The 14,494-nt window shown below is 39.9% G+C and overlaps 1 protein-coding gene across 2 annotated transcripts in view; it reads left to right on the plus strand.

Moving 5' to 3' along the window:
• Window positions 1-3,485: 3,485 nt before the first annotated feature.
• The window catches only part of znf609b (zinc finger protein 609b), a 77,281-nt gene continuing 66,272 nt past the window's right edge, over window positions 3,486-14,494 (plus strand). For both annotated transcript variants that reach the window (XM_008304675.1, XM_008304683.1), the window contains exon 1: window positions 3,486-3,993. The gene's annotated coding sequence lies outside the window, so the exon portion shown is untranslated. The remainder of the gene's footprint in view (window positions 3,994-14,494) is intronic.

Genomic DNA, 14,494 nt, shown 5'->3' on the forward strand with positions numbered 1-14,494 from the left:
AAAAAACTAGTTTGGATGCCTTTGCCAGTGTTACACCACATAAGGAAACGTTCCAAATGGCCCCTTTTCAGCTTTTTTAAAATAGTTTGTTTTTTATCTTCTGTGCAGATACTCTCCCCTACAAATCACCTCAGTCGCTGTAGAAGGATTAAGTCTTTGCAAATTGAGTCATTCAAGCCATCTGGTGACAATTCTCATGTTTTTTTTTTTTTTATATGTATATCAGGAAGACAAATAAATATTGCAAGAGCTTTTCTTCCCCAATGTCACGCAGCCCTTACCTTGTTCACTTATTCACTAGTCTGTGTACCTTATCAATATAGAGAATGTCGTTGTTATGGATTCTGCTGCATCAGTTTCTCTGCCATTAAAAGGTGCTACAGGGCTGTTCGCTGACACACTTCTTCAAACACGTGTTAAAGAACAAGTCTCTTTTTGATGGGCTTCAAGGCTTTACAGTTTTTTTTTTTTATAGGGTAATGGAAAGATGATCACATGAATCAAGCCAGCCCCTCTGTGATTCCACATGGCTGGCTGATTAGCCCCCCCTTTTCTTTTTTTTCACTGATGGAAAACACATGGCGTCCACACAGCTTGTTCATTTCAGGTTTGAGTTGGTGTGACGCTCAGCGGCGAGGAGCACTTGGTTTTTTGGAGCCGCAGCCTTGAAGGGCAGCCATCATCACAAATCTGTCCCCTGCAGTCCCCACTGGTCACTGACTGTTATTTAGCTTTCCAATGGAGGCTGGCTGTTCCCCTGGGGAGGGCAGAGAGTGTGCCTGCCAGCAGGAATGCATCGGAGGCAATAGAGGAAGATGGAGGATGGTGAGTAGCTGCTGCTGCTGCGTTTCCCTCTGTGTGAAAATGAGTCCATTAATTCAGCCCCCTCCCCTGCCTCTCCCTGAGCCCTCCCTGTGCCTGTTGTCTCTGTTTGTTAGCGAGATGATTCCTTCTGTCATGTCAAAGGCAACATTATCATATTCTTGTTGCCTGGGAAACCAGCGCCGAGCGAGACAACGACTTAAAGCCTTCATGGTGTTTGAAGCTGGTAAACATGAAAGGTTATCCGTGGAGCTATGAGAGTTGGAAACGTGACATATCTGAAAGGGTCTTACTGCTGGAAACATTTTTTTTTTCTTCTTCTTCTTCTGCGACTCAATGTTTTCTGAGAAATTCCCCTTTTGCTTGTTTTGTTTGTTAACAGATTTCACTTCTATAAAATCAGAGCAGCTGCAAAGGTATCGTGTCCAATTCGCCTTCAGCGTGAAGATGTTTTGACCTCAGCATTGATTTTTTTTGTGTGCAATCAGAGTATTCACAGATTTGAAAGTGTTGACATCCAACAAACTGCACATCTGATGCACATTTGGTTCCTTTTTCTCTAAACCAAATGCGATTACATGCATGGTGAAGTGTTTATAATGGACTGCTTTGATGTTTCCACTTTCTAATAACCCGCCCTTTATATGGGGTTTCTAAGTTGTAACCAGCAGCTTTATTAATGCAAAATAAATCATCTAGTGAGGCCTGTTTGATCATTCATAAGCCACTAATACAAACAACGGTTGGGTTGCCAGGTTGTGACAAATCCCTCTGGCTGATGTTTGCCCTCCTCCAGCTTGACACTTGCCTTATCATTTTCACTCTTCAGTTCATCAGGTAGATCGCTCCAATGGACCATTCAACCGCTTTTCATCTGGAAAAGATCTGCAGGAAAAACATGACCAAAATCCACTTATTAAAATGCATCAAAGTACGCAACTGCAGACTTGGATTGTTATAAAAAAATGTTCATCGGTGTTTGTATCTGCAAATCTGATGCTTATTATAAGGTGAGAAATGATTGATAACTGTATTATTACCAAACAAACACAAACTGAAGAAGTTTTTACTCACAAAAAACCCAAAATGTATCTGAATCAGACTTAAAACTGATCTAAACAACAACAAAAACCCCCTAAAAATTCACAATAACCAGTAGCAAAGCCCCTAGTTACAACTTATAAACCCTCTATCAAAGCCAGGAAATTTGCATAACAATGTAGACTCAACTATTTAGTAATGTTTCCCAATAGTGTATACCAGTATACCACAAGTCCAATTTTATTTTTATATAGATGCTTCAACAAAGTCACTAAGTAGCTATCTTTTGTTGCTATGCAGACGACTCACTTTTATACTTTCCTATAAGGTGACCCAATAAGCCAACGTTCAAACATTCAGAAACTGTAAAAATTGTGAAAATGACTTCCAGATATCTGTAAAATAATGATAGCTAGATAGATAGATAGATAGATAGATAGATAGATAGATAGATAGATAGATAGATAGATAGATAGATAGATAGACAGATAGATAGATAGATAGATAGATAGATAGATAGATAGATAGATAGATAGATAGATAGATAGACAGATAGATTCATCCCCTGGAGTTTTAAAGTGCTTTATAAATAAAATTGGATTGGATTTGACTCGTGCTACATACGAGACAAATAAGAAAAATAACGTGTACGTTGTGCTGATGGTGATTTAATACAGTAAAACTGTGATTATATGGTCACATGTTGTAAAACAACTAATTTAGTATTTTTTGATGTGGACAGTTTATTTATTTATTTTTTACAATCAACATATAAAATACTCCTTTTTTTTTCTGGTGATTATACTCGATATTATTTCTAATATAGCAAAAGAAGCAAAAGCCTGTAAAATACCAGTTAACAAAAATTATGTGCCCTTTGTTCATTCTTGACTATACATAATTGAACTTTCCAGTAGTGCCAAATATCTAACTTGTTGTGTGTTTTTTTTTTTCAATTTAAATACAGTAAAATGTATATGATGTATATAAAAATACAGATGTGTTGGACAGTATTTACAGTGTTGGCCAGTTTTTTGGGTTAGCATGTAAATGAATACTTTTTTCTGCGATTCACTAGTTTTTATCTGTGATTTAACTAAACAGTAAAAATTAGTGAAAAAAAATAACAGTAAATTTTTCAGACAGTATCGCTAACTAATATTGTTTAACTTGTGGCTAGTGACAGTTAGTTACATACATGTTTTTTTTTTTGCTTAATAACCTTTTTTATTACTTATCAATATTTATTTTATATTTATATATTTGTGCTCATTAATTTGAACATATAACATTTTGTCTTCTTGTTTTAACTTTATTTAATTTTGTCAAAATTTTTAATTTTCACCTTTGTTTTTAAACGTGCAAATAAATACGGTTATTTTTAATATATTACATTTTTATTTCTGACCATGTGCTCAGAGTTGTGAAACACAGTTTGGGGGTTGAGGGGAATCGAACCCTTGACCTCCTTATTTCCGCCCCCTGCCCAATAGCTACACAATCATCGGCAGTTCGACACATTTTACAGCAGTTTGCGCGATAGCTGTTGGGGATAATCCTCGTTGAATCACAGTCCAGTGGGCTCGCTGGATCCAGCTCCGGGTCTTGTGGCCGGGCGTCGCGGAGGAGCGTGTCAGTCCGATCCGGGAGCAGCTCTTCCGGTCCTGGTTTTGCCGGCTGCTCCCGCTGCTGCTGGTTGGCTACATTGTATCAGTTCCCACACGAAGAACCAGCACGGCGCTCATCCAGAAACGGTGAATACGGAGGAATTAACCTGGATGGAAAGCTACTCGCTGTGGGATTAATCGCCAGTAAAAGGTCGCGGGAGACGGAGCGGACTTGTGTCGGGCGTGAAACGGCGCCGATAAACATGCGCTCGGGACTCGGCTGCTCTCGCTGTGGACGGTATCTCGAAGTGTGATGGCAGAAGTCCAGTGAATCGCTGGCCTCCCCTCCTCTCTTGTGTTGGATGTCTTGGGGAGTGCGCTGCCACTGCTTTCTGGTGCTTCGGATTTTCTAAGAGCCTTTTTTATTCCAATTCACACACCGTTACTCTGATTTATTCCGTTTACTGGGCGCACGCCACCATGGACAGACTACGGTTTGGAATAGGAGTGTCTAGCTAAGTCGGTAAGTTGGTACATTTCGCTCTCATTGTTGATAGCGCTACGACTCGTTAGCCATTTAACGTTAGCCTTGCGTGCAAAGCGGAGCGGTGCTAGCTGAACGCCGTGTAGCTAACGCAGCATGCAGCAGCAGCAAGCTAGTCAAGCCTGACTGCACTCCGAGCTCATTGTTTCACTCTGCTAGCTTGCTAACGTTACAGTCCCATTAGCTCTTTACACGGAGCTAAGTTAGCCCCCGTTAGCTCCCCGAACTCCCAGCGGTCGTGTAAAACTGCTAACTTAAGCCGAGTAACGTTAAAAAGCAACCGCTAACTAATATCGTTTAACTTGCGGCTAGTGACAGTTAGCCACCACCTCGAGGGTAGCAGTTGTAGAAAACACTCGCTTTGCCTTCACTCATAATTTTACTTTTTTAAGCGTTTGGAAACAAATAAAAACATGTTTTAAGTGGTTAAAACTGTAAATTCCTGCTTGTGAAGTGCCCACAGTGTTTCCCAAACTGGGTGCCGGGGACCCCAGGGGGCCCGTGAGTGTTTTTTTTTTTTTTTTGGAGGGGGAGCAATCTGAAGGAAAAAAAACTGAAAATGAAACGTTTTTCTCAAACGTGTCACTCTTGAGATTTGAGCAGAGTGTGAGAAAATCAGTGTGAGCCTCACTTCCACTCCTGTGAGGACAGTGTAAATAGTGTTACACTCCTGTTATCTTCCTTAATGGAACTTAAAATCTTACAAAATGGTGGCTGAAGGTCAAATAAACGTCTAGTTAGGGCTTTGTGACATGGAAATAATTGGGATCTGGCTCCTTCCCTTGGACCGTGTTGTTGGGGTTGTCCCACCTCAGTGAAGTGAGTCATTCAATTAAAGCACAACATGTATTTTTTACAAGACCACTATGGGCTAACCCTGTGCTCTACCCCGTAGTTTGTCCTGCTCCATCAAGTATGACAATACCACATTAAAGACGCATTAAAGTCGTGTGCAGCTCAGTACTCAGCTGCAGGTTAAAGTATTCAATGTGTCAATTAGGCTAGATCTCAGACTACACTTCTGTGTTTTATTAAAAGTCCCAACTTTCAAAAAATTATCTGTCTTAGTGTTTAAGTGCACATTTTTTCTTGTTAATCGTGGCTGCGACTAACAGTTATTTTCATGGTCGATCCTTTCCGCCATTCATTGTCTGAAAATGGTGAAAAATGTGAATCATTGTTTCCCAAAACCCAAGACGATCTCCTCCTAAGGTGTTGTTTTGTTCAAAATCCCAGAGATATTCTGTTTGCGGTCATAAAAGACAAAAGAAAGCAGAAAAAAACATGTAAGAAGCTAGAATCAGAGAATTTTGCTTTCGTTTTCCTTTAAAAAAATATTCAAAATATTATTTGGCCATTGAAATAGTTGGCATGGCTAATTACCAGTCGATTAATTGTTGCAGCTCTATTGTTATAACACGACTCCTTAGCCATTTACTGTTAGCCAGGCTAGTGCAACATTTTATTACCTAGACCACCATGGGCTAACCCTACATAGTCTGATAATAGCACATTAAATACCAGCCAAGTAATCGGTTATAACAGTTAATAACGGTTGCAAACTATCCAGCCACTGTATGATGCCTTTTAAATAGAGCAATATTCATATAAATTTGAATTTGCCATGTTTGCGTTCGCAAAAATGACACGCTGGCTGGGGAGGAAAGATCACATTTAATGGTTTTGGTTTTAACGTTGCATAGACTTGACTTTGTACAACGTTCCTCATTGTCCTCATTGCCCCAGTAAAGCAAATATAATTGTTTTATGTCGTTTGTGTTGCATGTTTCTGTTTTTGCAACTGCTGAATGCTTACAGTGCAACTGGCGTGACAGCATTATCTCACAGGGACGTTTGAGAGAACATGGAATTTAGTTGTGCTTAGTGTGTAAGAGGTACACCGATAAACTGGCCAGGCATCGGTCATTATTAACTGATTATAAATGTGTACCTTTTGTTTATATGCCAGCTGTTAAATGACACAAGATTGCAGCGTAGGAAAGTCACTCTAAGTAGTTTGAGGGCACAAAACTATGGAAACTTTAGATTTCCACTGAAACAGTCACAGTAAGCATCTTTGACACATTCAAAACCAATGTCAGGCATCAATATCTGTTATTTGTGTATGAAAAGAAAAAAAAAATCCCCCAAATATCATTATCAGCACCAGCTAAGGAATCCGGTATCCACCCAAGCCATAAATGGAGGTGGGACCAATGCAAGCAATTCAATTGGAATGAGTGGTTTCTTTGTCAGCTAAAGTTGGTTAATTCAAGTCTTTATCACCTTCTGCCAGTGCTCTTTGTTTACATAACTGTACCATTAACCAAGAGCAAAAAGAACTTTGAGTATTGGACAGTGAAACATTTCACTTGTTCCTTCAGAGCCTAAACCTTCCTGGCTAATGGTATCAGTTTGGTTAGATTGTATGGCTGGCAAAAACAAACAAAAAACAGACTTATGACAGGCTGTTAAAGTAACTGTAAACTGTTCAAGGAATCAAAGTTTTAAAAAAACTATCACTTTGTATAGTTACAATTCACCACTTAAACCATTATAAGGGTGTTTGTGCACTAAGGCAAGGACCTTGTAATGTCATTTTATAGAGAGACACTCAACAAATCTGATTTACTTCTAGCAATTCTGAAAAAAAACAAAAACAACATTTACCAGAAAGAAACCTCCGACAGAACCAGGCTCAAGGAGGGCGGCCATCTGCCTCCACCTGATGGGGTGAGGGTAACGGCGAGACAGAATAGGACAGTAAACAAACATGTTGGAAGTTCCTTGTATACGTCTACTCAGCATCAGACCTGCGGTTTTGTCGTAACTACTGCTCTGTTAAAGAGGTCTGCAGTCGGGTTGCTCAAAGTGAACGTTTGGTATGCAGCTATCGTAGTGTGACTGGGCGGTTAAAGATGAATGATTTCAAGTGACGTACAGGAAGGCATGTCAGCTCAGTAGACAAATACCACACGCACACTTATGTCAGCATTACATTGATCCGTAGTTGGCGTATCCGAGGTCTGTCTCCAATAAAATGGCTCATATCTATTGGAGTACTCTATTCAGCTAGCCAAATATACTACTTTAGTACATGGAGCAATAAAAGATGTACTTTACTAGAGTGACTGTCGTTTGGCAGCGGTATCCATACATGATCCAAACGTTTCATGTAGGTTTTAAGAGTGTTTGATCCGTATCGATTAATTTCTGACTTGTTTCGTATTGATTTTTATACGTTTTAAGAATGTTTTATTCTGAAACAATTTATTTATTCCTCTCATGTACGTGTCATAGTGGAATCAATAAAAAGATGGTAATATAACAATATCAAGCCCAGCAGATTTGCCAAAGATTGAATTCATGCATGCAGAATGACTGGCGTTCCTGTTAATAATGGCAATGCTGCTTCAGAGCAAACATGTTCTCTTCTGTCTTTTCTTGTGAGAAGAATTTAGCATTTTCTCTGCCAGGCAGAGAGCTGGTACAGCTTCTTTTCCAGCTGACTACCTTTTCAAAGGCAGTTCCTCTCCATCTGATTACCTTTTTTTAGTAGTAATTTGTTCTAATCATTGTAAGGGTGTTAGGAGCCTTGTTGTAGCGTGCCAGACTCATTTTATACAATCTGACAGAGCCATCACTTGTGGAGTGAAATTTAAGACTCTATGGTGAACACAAGAGGAAAACCACTTGAGGAAATTCACATTTCCTTATTCAACAGCTTGATGTCTGTGATAACAGAGCTGCTGACATGTAATGTTCTTTAAATGGAAGCAGGGGATTGTTAAAGTGACTAATGTATGTGACGGCTTTGTGACTTTCACTTCAATGTGCAGATTATTCACTACATAACCATTTTTCAGTATTTGACTGGAAGGATTAAGACTCAGCGAGGCACAAAAGCCAGTCAAAGTTATGTTTTGTGTTGAAGTTGACCACCCTTTGACCTAATAAAATCTGTTCTGCACTGGGGTGGATATTAAAGAAGGACTGTGGAGAATTTAACTGTATTTGTTTAGACGTCCAGAGCATTAGATTAGTCCAGGACAGGGGGATTATGTTGGCTTTGTAAGGCTGCCGTCATCTTGTGGCCACACACCAGCTGATAGCAAACTAAGACTGGATTTGGCCTATATCCTCAAAGATAGGTGGTCATTTGAAGGCTTTCAGGTATTTTAGAATTACCCGAGTGAAGCCTTTCATTTTTGGTGCTTGTAAACCCACATGTGAAATTATATTCTTGTTTTTTTTTTTACTTTGGCAAAGAAATGTGAAGCATATGCGTTCCTTAATTCCCTTTGTGCCGTGGTGAGCCCATGTTAAGCTTATAGTACAGTTAGTGTCAGTAGACAGGTTGAGTTGAGATGAGATGGAACATCTTTGTACTTTAAAACCCCATCCAGTGTTTCCCCACGGTTGAGATTTATTTGAAGTGATCCTCTCTGAGAGAGAGATGGGGGGTTGGGCTTGTTTGAGCTGCTGCGGTGGGAAGCACCAACACCCAACACTTGAGCGGCTGCATTGCATACATGACCTGACTTCCAGAGAGTAGTCAGTAATAATAGATTCAGAGCAATTCAGTTGCACAAAGCAGGGTTTTTAACTTACTAATCTACCCAGTTAGCAGAAGATATATAAAAGAAAGAAATAATAAATAAAACATGTTAAAAAAAAAAGAAAATCATTGGATTGACTTTATAGATTTCACAGTCAAGGTTTTTGTCTGTTTTCGTTTTTAGCCCTTTAGATTTCTGCCAGTGCAGCGTAGAGCATTGATGATTGGCTGTTGGGTCCATAAAAAGGAGATTTACTACCTGCTATTTTCAAATCTCTTATATGCTGACAGTTTTTTTCAAAAGAATCCCAACATTTTGTCACTGAAGCTTCTCAAATGTGACGCTTTTTGTGTCTTAACGACATGAGAAATATATTTGTGTTTTGAATTGTGCGTCACTTGATACCCTCTCCTTAGCCTTAGGACACTCTGATGGCAATTTTTATAGTTTAGTGGTGTTTTGCAGGCCAAACATTTAATCAGGAAAGCTATTGATTGCGATGATGCTCATTAGTTGCTGGCCAAATGCGGCGTCTGGTGCAGTTTTCTTATTTTCCAAACTCCTGCTGCTGTATGTTGCACACGTGGCTTCGTGTTAATTATAAGATATATAATGGTCTGCTTTAGGGGAAACTAAACCTCCATTTAATGTTTCCTTTAATGGATACCATGCTTTGTTTACTGCCCTATATTGTTTCTGTGGTGAGAGGATGGTTTGGCAGAATTTAGGTCGAACAAAATGCTGAGATCCAAATGCAGCTTATAGCCAACAGCAGTGCTTAAAAGGCAAAGTAGTAGCATAGTCAATTTTACTCCAGTCTCCTGTAAATGTAATGATTTAAAATAGTGCAGTTTGTAGTTTACTTAGAATGCGAGGGGTTGAATAATAGACGTTTATTTTTTTAGTCAGGACCCACCACCCAACCACACGCAGCAGCTATAGACGCCTCTAGTGGGGGTGAATGTATCTGGGCTGGCGACCAAAATAGATTTTATATACGAGCACTGTTATGTGAGGACATTATCTCCTCGCTTTACTTCCTGGTGCAACCATTTTGTTAAAACATTTGACTCGATGTGACAGTTATCATGTGAAGTGTAAATTCATATCATGGGTCAGAGAATATGCAACTCTGCTTTAGTTTTTACAGCACTGATTGGATTTCTCACTCCTGAATTGCCAATTACAGCAGGAGAGAGAGAGAGAAAAAAAAAGCACACTTTGAATGCTTGTTGCACAGTTGCTGCTTTGCCAGAAACTGGTGATCCATCTTTTCCTGGGATGCGAGCCCAGGTTACACTCAGCTCTCCCCCACACAAGCTATAAAGATATTGTCAGCTTTTGTGGTGCAGCACAGTCTTGAGTGCTGCAGAAATGCTGTCTCATTTGCTTTTGGTTTGAAGTATCGTCCTATGTGTTCTTAGAAAGAAAAGCCACAGCAATTATGGTTCAATTCAAGCTGATTATTTTTTTTCTTTTCTTGTGTGTTGTCGGTGTAATCACGAAGCCAGATTGTCAAATTGCATTAGTATGTTTAACACACTATTGCTTTCAGTACTGTCTTCATTCATCCACTCATAAGCAACATGACCTCGTTAATCAATCGCGCTTCACTTGTTCCTGACACTGGTGATCTTTTCACCACAGCTTACACATGACAATCTACAAATGGCTGATTAATATGCCAGTGTAAGGAAAATGGCGTGTTGTTTCTTCTTCAAGTTGCATTACAGTAAATATAGCAGTTTGCTGACAGGAAGGCAAATACAACGTCCTCCCAGATGCTTCAAGCTTGATTTTTTTTTTTTTTTTTAGCTGTTGCAATTGTCATCGTCTTTTGTAAAGATTCATTTTTTTTTCGAGTCGAGCTTATTGTAGAGCGAGAAAGGTCTTTGAAGATGTGATGAGCGGGAATTCCTCCGAGCACATCAATACTGGAGTGTGGCGGCGGTGAGTGGGAGGCTGTGTCCCTGTTGACCTAATCATACTGCAGAATCCACTGTCATCTGCAGAATCAAAGAGAAGCCGTTGTCTCTCGGATGACACCAGCCTCACTTGTGATATCGACGAGCAAATGAGACAACATCCGCAAATGACACAATTGCTGCAGTCTAAAGTAGAAACGGATGATCAATTGGAAGTGCAGCTACTTTGAAAAAGAGTAGTATTTCTTCTTCTGTCCGGCGCTGCGTTGGTGTTAACAGGATCCTACTATCTCGTTTCATCTCACTGCTTGGGCACACATGGAAACAGATGTATAGAGTTTTGACATCGGTTTAGTTGAAACACACTTCCATCAAAGCGGCTCCAGTTTAAAGACCAGTCTCACTGTGAGCATTTCCAGTTTCTTTTTTACCGTGCATGGATAAAGGACGAGCCGAGATTAAAGGCTGTCCTTGTTTGATTCTCCAGGACTCTGTAAATCATGGGGCTGCTTTCTAAGCCAATATGTATTTTCAGCTGTTCAATAATGAAAACATTACTGAAGCCATCGGTACCAGGGCTTTCTTCTTTCTGCTTTATGGTGATCTCAAAACTGGTTCACCCTCGTGATATCAGTTACAAGAAATCTCCGTTAAACCCACCAATCTTCGACAAAATAGTCCGTTTTGGCACCGAGCTACAGGAAATGTTATTTGGGGCCTCAGGGTTCGACAGTGTTGGTTGGCCAGTTGCTCTCGGCAACCACATTTGGAGCAATTTCAACCATCTTGTGTAGTGTGGTTGCCGTTTTTTTTTAATAACCAGCAAACTGTCCCTCATCCTTTTTTCATCTCAAGAAATAAGAGTGCCTCTTAAGGATTTTGCTGATAATAATGTAATATGGTTAAGTTTGTAATAAAAATATAAAAAGTTAAGTAATGAACCAAATCATCGAAGGTAGTTGCTGGCACTGAATAAAAGAGGAATAAAAACTAGTGCTGTTATGATGTGTTGGTTCACCAGCAGCTGTTTCTATGATCAGTGGTTGTTTCCTGCTTTTTTAATGTGTTTCATAGTAAAATTAATGTCTCCTTGGTTTGAGTTGTTGGGAGATTTAAAGAAGAAATCTGAACATATCAAGAAGATAATCAGTAGTTGCAGGCCTCGTAGACACCCCCCACCATTTAAATACACTCTATGTAAGGTGCTAAAATTAAAAGGAGCAATTTAAAAAAACAGCCACCGAACACACTACAAAATATTTAGTGATTTGACATATTAGGGCAAGAAATGAGGTTGTCCTGGAAAACACTGGAAAAAAAACAAAGACTATTATCTAAATAGTCTATTTAGATTCTATCTATTATCTAAAAATGCTGAAAACATTTTCAGATTTACCTCATTTGTTGGTTCTCCTGATCAACTCCAACACAAACAGTAAATTGTCGATGTAATCAGGCTGCAGGAAGACGTTATTATCCCTCCCTGTTCATTTTCCCATTAATCTGACAAGGTGGTGGAACAGATTCCCTTATTTGGACAGAAAATTTATGTAATACCCCGATTAACAGTATAATGCAATTGTACCGCTGATCAAGGAAAATCAATAGCAAAACTACAAATTAAAGGCCGGTTAATCTCAAGAGTCGAGGACCTATCCGAGCAAATGAAGCAGCACTTCAGTAAAAATCGGTAATGATGTTGGACAGATCACGCTGTGTAGCTGCAGGCAGTGTACATTGTTTTCTCCTAGCCTCGGTGCCGTGATGCTCGCTGCCCATGATAAAAACATTTGCCGTGTGGACATTTGTCTAAACAGCCAGAGAAGTAATCTTGTGGCATTAACATGAGTGGTTTGGACTGTCCTGACTGGTTTGGGGAAAAAATATGGGCGTATAACGTTTCACTTAGCAGCTTAGGGCAGATTTATGCCTTTGTGTTGTGGTATTTCCATGCGGGGTTACAGAGGCTGTATGGGCTGCATGGAGACGAAAAGAATTGAGACTGAACCGCTTGGTCTGGTGTGTGTTTCTCCTACATTTTACCATTGTGGGTAGTATTTCTTTGAGAATAAAGACAACATAGACAAATGTGTATTTTAGCGATCTTAGGAAGCCATTTTCACCAAGAGCATTTATTTTTTTTGAATCCCCAATCATCTCCGTCTATAGGTAAACTCAATTACTTTGGGTATATAATAAATGCACAACATGGCCTGATAATGTACAACATATCCATCTACTGAGGTAGCGCTGCCAGTCAACGGGTTAAACCCTACGCTATAACTATAAATCAGTTCCCACGCTGTAGGCATTTACAACGGGAGCAGAGAAACAACTCACCAGAGAAGCATAAATTCAGCTTTAGTGTTATTAATAGTAAAGTGAAATATTGGGATGCTCCAACGTGTGAATATATCACACGAAATATGCTAATGCTAAAAAAAAAAAAAGGAGCACATGCGGCATTGTCATACATATAGAGTGAATGGTTGTTGTAGGTTTTACTTGACCCGTACTGCAGTTTGCTTAAAAAAAAATTGATTAGATGTTGACATAGAAGGGAGAGTGTGATGTGTGACAGTCTGTTTGCTTTGCATTTTAGTTTGGCAGGCACTATAAGAGAAGATTGACAATGTTTGAGGAGAAAGGCAGACAGACGAGTTGAATAGGAGGCCTGGACGGATACCTGAGAGAGAGGAGTTTGCATTACTGACAAAGCAAGCAAACCTGCGCTCTTCTAGTTTTGAGTGATCGAGTATTTGAAGTCTCACGTAGAGGACTTTTGGAAGTGGATGCACATTTCCTTTAATGGATGACCAAGCGCTCATGTTGGCAGAAAATGTGTAAACAAGGCTGTCAAATGTCCAAACAAGGCAAATGTATTTAAACTAACATTAGCCGGTGGCCCTAATGCTTTCTTTCTAAAAAAAAACATAAGGAAAACTCATCCTGTCCAGGGCTGAGGAATTTGTGGGAACTGTCTAATTGTGATTTCTCTGGCAGACATTGTGATTCGATTTTGCGACATAATGTTTTAAAGTCAGGCTTCAGTTCAGCATTCACCGTGTAATCGCTTTAAAACATGTGAGCGAGCGTTACCACAAGAGATACTATCAGAAGCGTGACAGTCACACAAGGAGGACGGCATGAATTTGTACAACCGTTTACACAACACTTTCAACCTTGCGTCAGACAGGCTGCGTAGCCTATATCCTACATTGCAGCCTTGATGAGTTGTGGTTTGCATTGTAATAGCCAATTAATTGTTCAGCCCTGCTTCTGACCTCAATTTTGCTATTTTGCAACATGGAAACTATGGTTGCTTCCAACAGCAGTGTAGTTCTGGGTGTAAAAGACTACACGGAGCAGTTTGGGCTGTCTAAAAATTATGTATGAGGGTTAATGCGAGTTTAAAAGTGGGAGTGAGCACTGGTGAAAAGGTTAGGAAAACATCCAGCACCAATGAGCACCAACAAGTCAGATAAATATTATTGTGTAATGCACAATCTAGATTTATCAGCATGCTGATTATGGCTGAATATGGCTATTTTACCATTACTGAAACGTAGCATGCCACTCCTCGCCTACCTCACATGCATTTTCCAGTGTTTCAAATGCCGGCAGCGATTGAGTGTGTGCACATGTGTCAGCACTTACTGTCAGATGTTACTACCCACCCTTTTTTATGAGCCGCAAGATAAAGCTGCTCGGAAGTGGAAGGAAGGAGTCCTATTTAATCTGATGTGCAAAAAATACCAGACAATTACTTCATACTGCACTGTCAAAAACAGTATTCTGATCAATGGGGAATTGGGTCTAAATTAATGCTTACGCATGATACTTGTCAGAGTTTGAATGTGACACTTGTGCCTCTCAGGAGCAGATCGCCGCTGCATTGATTCTGGAAAGCCACCATGTCAGAGTGACAATGCCATTTGAAGCCTCGCTTGTTGACTCGGCCTCTGTTACACAGCTGCTGGAAGAGAGGCAGGCAGT

This window comes from Stegastes partitus, unplaced genomic scaffold (genome assembly GCF_000690725.1).
Source record: "Stegastes partitus isolate 25-593 unplaced genomic scaffold, Stegastes_partitus-1.0.2 Scaffold41, whole genome shotgun sequence".
NCBI classification, from domain to species: Eukaryota; Metazoa; Chordata; class Actinopteri; family Pomacentridae; genus Stegastes; species Stegastes partitus.